This window comes from Alligator mississippiensis, chromosome 5 (genome assembly GCF_030867095.1).
Source record: "Alligator mississippiensis isolate rAllMis1 chromosome 5, rAllMis1, whole genome shotgun sequence".
NCBI classification, from domain to species: Eukaryota; Metazoa; Chordata; order Crocodylia; family Alligatoridae; genus Alligator; species Alligator mississippiensis.
In genome coordinates, this window is record NC_081828.1 from 202807500 (window position 1) to 202813820 (window position 6321).

Below are 6321 nucleotides of genomic sequence, written 5' to 3' on the forward strand. Positions count from 1 at the left end.
CTCCAGAGTAGTGCAATCTTTTCTTTGAAACAAAAGGGCTACAAAAATAGAGTATTGAGCTCTCGTGCATGCAATTCTGCTGTGAAGTTTTGATAATGGATCTAAGGTCGCAATAGCATTACAGAAACAAAATCATGTAATTCCCTTTGTTTTCTTTGAAAGAAAGGTACAGAGCTTTATGTAGATTAAATAAGAAAACTGTGGCCACAAACACTTCCAGATGATTAAAGCTACAGGAGAGTGGTTTACCTGCTTCTGTAAAATAATACAAGTTTACTCAAGAATAAAATGGCTCTACTTGGAATATGCATCTTCAACCTATATTAAAAAGTGATACTATACATGCAATATGCAGATGCAGGGGCATGTAAATCCTAACATAACCCTTTCTTTTTTATCATTTATCTTTGGGTAGAATGAAAAGCAATCATTTATCTAAACCTGAACGTTGCACTTGAAGCTAAGATACCATAGGTTATCTGAGTAAATGTCTCACCCCTCTACCTAAAAGCCTATCCTAAATTCCACTCTAATGCATACGATGCTCAGATAGTGAAAGCCGAGATTAAAAGATTTGCTATGGATGCTTCAAAGTACATTTTGGGGCCCAGTGCCCTATTTTGAACTTTACAGATGATGCATAAATTGACTAAAGCGGCAAAGGTTGCCAGGCGATGATTGGAATATATTTTTCAATCTCCCCTCATATATTTTATAAAATATTGCAAATGACCTGCTTTGTCAGGAGCTGCCTTTTGCTATTCCACAGTTGAAAAATATCATCTCACTCTGTGGTACTGAAAAACAGCTGAGATCCCTGTTATAATCACTCTTTTTTTTTTTTTTCCAAATAAATAGAGCTACTTACTATATTTTTCCTTTTATTGCAAATGGGGGAAAGGGGTTCCCCCTATGTGAAGAGAATCCATCGGAAGATCTTTTTTATCAGATTTTTTTGCAGCAGTTCAACCTGAAATCAAAATATTTATGCTACCTTATAAAAAAAACCAATTAGTCACAATGAAACTGCAAACATAATTACTGGCTGTAAATCGAAATTTACATTTTAGTTCCTTGGCAGGGCGGCTTTATTTAGGGATTTCATATTTTGGTTGCAGTTAGACACAAATGAAAGGGAAATTTCAACAACAGACCTATGCCTGTTTATTAAAATCATCTAATGAACCCTGTGGTCTGAATAGTTAAAAATAAGAAATTGCCTTCCAGGATAGTTAAGTAGTCCCATACCTTCATCCTTAACTTTGACAGATTCAGTGCAGAGCTAGAGGCAGCCTTACATTGAAAGGCACCGTGCTTTCTAATGAGCAGTTAGAATCATGCAACTTAAGTTAATGAATCTCTTATCCTCTTATACTGATAAAAGTTTCTGGTGAAAGTCAAATGAGCTCAGTGTTCGAGGTGAATTTGTACTTTCCAGTTTGGTTGGGGGAAGCCTACAATGGTTAAAATTCATTATGTAAGTCTTAACAAGCAGTTGTGTGGCAATAACATACTTAACTAAATCAAACTGATTAATAAAGAATCCACATTTGCTCAGTGCTAGGCAAAATAGGGAACATTCCCAAACAGAACCATACATTTCCAGTAAAAGTTGAAAAATGCAAGTTTATTAAGAAATAAATACAGTGGAATCTGCTTAGAAGAATTGATTCTACTGTCATGCTAGGCAAAGGCACAGGTCTTTGAATGAAAATGCATCCAGAGGGAAGAAATCAGCTCTGTCCACTGCATCACTGAGAGAAATACCACTTAGAACCTAGTTTGTAGGATAGATGTTCTTTAATTTATAAAGGGTAATGGCTCCCATCATCAATGAGCATAAAGATCTGATGAATGTCATCCATGCTGAACTCAACTGAAGTGAAACTCCATAGACTACTACTATCAAGGATATCTCACACTTTGCTAGCACCTTCTGTTCAATGATCTCAAAGCATTTTGCAATTATTAGCTAATCAAGCCTCACAGCGTCCCTGAGAAGTGAATGTAAAGAATAAAAATTGAATCACCCTACACTAAAATGTAGCCACCTCTGTGGAAAGACTGCAGTGGGAGTTCAAAATGCAAGTCCCAAATTGTTTCCGTGTATTGAAATGGGGAACCTGCCATCATTGTTCTAGTGGATGAATATCTGTTTTAAGGAAAGCCATCTGAGGTAGGGGGGAGGGAAGGGAAAGGCCTTTGCTATACATTCATGTCACTGCAAGTCACCTAGGATTGTGTCACAGGAAACAGTAAAAGCTGGTAAACATTTAATATTTCATTTTAATTTATTTTGCCGAATTTAGTTTCTTTTGCAATCACCGCTTAAGAGTAAACAGAGACAACACTGGGCGCCTATACATGTGCAGCGAGGCTGCTCTGATGTGCAGTAATTACAGTGTCAGAGCAGACTCAATTAATCAAATCTGCTGGAGCGTGGTAACTATCCTGTTCCAGCAGACTCCAGCATCCCATGTATCAGCATCCCTATGCTGAAAAATGGTGGCAGGGGTGCTTTAACTATAGCTCATTCAATGAGCTACAGTTAAAGCGCCCCGCCACCGTTTTTCAGCGCAGGAATGCTGATGCTCCAGGCGCTTTAATTAGAGCAGCTCTCGGAGCTGCTCTAATTAAAGTGCTTCCCCCCCCATTCCCGGAGCATGTGTATAATGCCCACTGTGCCTCTTATGCAAACTGTTTGCCATTTCTGTCCTTTAAAATATTAAAGGATGTGTTTTTAATCCATCTTTATAATTTTGGAATTAAGGCCACATTCTGGCTTCACGATAAGCAGGATGCAACTCTTATTTCCCCGGGCTCTGCTTCGAAGGCAGAGAGGACCAGATCATCAACTTCAATGAGAACTGCAAACCCATATCTCTGAGCAAGTTGGGCCCCAAATGTAAAAGCTCTGAAGATCATCTGCAAAAGCATAACTCTTGCTAAAGAGTGCTAATTCTAACTCAACACCTCAGTGATCTTTCCAGAGAGTTATCAAAGTACAGCAGGACAATAAAGAACTGATCTAAAACCCCCGCTGTCTTAATGGGCTCCACATCAGGCCCTGAAAGAATAACCCACAGAAATTAGACTCCCAAAGGGCAACTCGGAGAGCAGGTCACTTCCTTATTTAGAATGCATTAACACAAATTTCACACGTGAACTAGGCCCAGCCCCTGCTAGGTTCGAAGGATTCACTAGAGCCTCCCTAGATTTAGCATCCCACACTGGATCACAGGAGATATTAAGAAATTTGCCATTGATTTGCAGCGTCATGAATATTTCCAAACGCTCTATGTGGCTTAAAAGCTGTGCTGTAGCATTTCACCTTTACTTTTTACTTAAAAAGCTTGCTCAGCCAATTCTAGGGTGTCCTGGTAGCCTCTGTTGTAATGCCAAAAGTCTTCATTGCAAAAACTAACCACTCTTCAGCTCTTTAGGTAATGACCTGTCATTAATTCCTTTCTACAGACAGAGGGAGAGGAAGGGGGGAAGCTTGGACTAATCCTCCCCTTCACAGGAGTGCGAGGGACAGAGAGAATGCAGAGGGCAGGGGATGGGTCAAGAAGAATGACACTTAAGCCGTCCATCCACAGAGGGCACCATGGCATTGACTTAGTCTCCCCTTCTGTTCTGATGGGACAGAATGAGAGGAAGTGACCCTTGCTGCCCCCTTCTGCAGGGGAGCTAGTGAAATAACCATTGAACTGCCCTTCCTTTCCTCCCAAACAAAGTCAAGGGAATTAACTAAAATAAGGCTCTCCCTTTTTTCTCTTCACTAAGGCTAGGAATAAAAAAAGAGAGGCTTTTCCTTTAAGGACGAAAGGGCAAGTGCCCTTTGCTTCTTTTTTCCTTCTGACAAAATACAGCATGGCCCAAAGTGCATCCACAAAGGATCTGGAAGAGCAACCGAGCCGTAAGCAAAGGAAATAACTCATAGTGAGGCTGCATGAATATGAGGCCTGGTTAAATTAGAGGTTCAAATCTGTTTAACTTCCAATATCCAATAGTCCCTCATCATTCCCTAGCCAGATGCAGGCCTTCCCTGATAAGGAGAAGGGAGGGAAAGCCAAGCGCTTGCTAGCAGCAGAATGAATATGTGAAGAGGAGGAAAGGGAGCAGGTTGCTGAGATGGGGCGATGCCGACCCCTTGGCAGGATGAGGAAGGGCTGTTTGTATTTGCTGAAGTTCACAAAAGCATCGAACCTTGAACCCAAGGCTAAGTTTGAATGAGTTTGAGCTCCAAGGCAAACATTTCACACACAATGCCAGTTCACAACCCTCCTCTGTCCATGGGTGGTGGGTAAAGTGAATGCTCCCGGGCTCTCCACTCCCTCTTCAAAGGGGCTTTAAACGTCTCTAAGTCCCACTCAGGGTGGGTTGGGGGTGATGACCTTTGGTTCTTTCCTCCAGAGGGAGTCTGAGAAAATGACCTTTTGGCCTTTAGCTCCATGGGGGCTCAGGAGAGGTCAGGAGGAATGACTCTGAGTCCAATCCCTCTCTCCACAGGGGCTGGACGAAAAAAAAGAATATGTGATCAGTGGAATGTCAGGCTTCTGCTGAAAAAGGGAGCACATTTGCCAACAGCCCCTGGAAGAAAAATAGCCTGCCATTGAGAAACAAGTAAATCCATTTCAAGTGAGAATGAGCCTCATCTCTATGACCTAGAAATCAGGAAAGAAAGTGAAAAACAATAATAAATAAATAAAATAATCAGGAATGTAGTGCAAAATCAGGGGGTGCCCTCTGAAGAGGTCTAATCAAGACTCTGAGTCATCAGTGGTAATGGTTTTGATTAAAGAAAGCAGCGCAGAAGTAAGCTATTTTATTTTTAAATGACATGATTTTTTTTTCCTTATAAACCTCCGCATTGAATGTGGCACAGATCAAAGGAGAGCGTGGGCTGTTGGTGAAAAACCAGGTAAAATGGTGGTCATAAAAAAATCTAAGAAACACAGGTTTGTTTTTCAGTGGGAAATGCAGATATGGCAATGCTTTCAAATGGAAATGAAAGACATGCAAAAGGGAGGCTCTCTCAAAAGCTGGCCAATCAAGCTACTACCCTTCTGAAGAGCTACTTCTCCCTCAATATTGACAATAAAATGATAGCTACAGAGGAATTGCCTCACTGGACAGAGCTTGTGCGGCCTCTCCTGATAAAGCTTTTAGTGGAAAGTGTAAAAAAACCTTACAGCATGTACAGGATAACTTGTCTCTAGGGAAAAACCTGCATTGGCTAGAGGCTTGCTTTATACTGTGAAGGAGGTGGGATTTTTATTTCTTCCAACCATGCTCTGAATGTAAAACTTGAAAATCAGCCTCCCTTCTTTATTTATTTCCCAGGTTGAACATCCTGTATCTGGTTCAGCTCTTCAGCCTTATACAAGTGTAGACACATTTTTGTTTAGAGCTGACAAAGATGAAAAGCAAAACTAGGAGAACCTCACAAGGTCCCGAGTGTGGGTTTAGTTTGGATAAGACAGTTGGAGAAGGTCTGATATTTATTCCAAGCATTTTCAATATGGTGAATCTCTCTTGCAGATGTCATGGCAACAGGTTTTCCTTAAGATTGCTATCCCTACGATCCACACAGCATGTCTGTGTAGGTTTCGTCAAATGTAGAACCTGAATAAGTGCAAAAAGTATATGGAAAAAAGGTGGGAATAAATTTATCCTATTCCAGATCTTCAAAAGGTTTGATTTCATCTTAATTCCTGGATTAAGCTAATGTTTAACAGAAGAAAGCCAGGACTCATTTATTCCAATGCTTACCCTCTTGCCCTCCTCAAGAGTTCCTCCTGAGTTACCATCTGCCAGTGATAATGGGACTGTGCCCTCACACAGTGTTGTCCTAAGCACTTACTAGCCTATATATGCATTTTTACAATTATAGAGTTTTTACTTCCTTCTCTCATTCTTAATTTTCCATTTTAAAAACAGCAGGATTTTGAAAAGTCAATTATTCCCGAAAATCTACTTTTCTTAAAGTTAATTAAAAATGATCAAATCACATAAAGCAAGGGTTGTACCTGGGAAAGCCATAGCGGGTACACGCAGGCAAGCGGGGATGGAGCACTGCCACTTACCATCCTGCGCCACCACCTCGCAGAAGCAGGGCCGGGGTGAAGCGAGGGCAACGGCACCCCTCTGCAGGCCACACAGGCTGCCCGGCCAGCCGGACGCGAGGGGGAAGCCTGTACGTGGCAGCTGCCACCACTCCACATCTGGCCACATGCCACCCCCCACCCCCACTCCACATCAGGCTGCGCGCCACCCCCTTACCCCACTCCATGTCCAGCCATGCACCACCCCACTCCC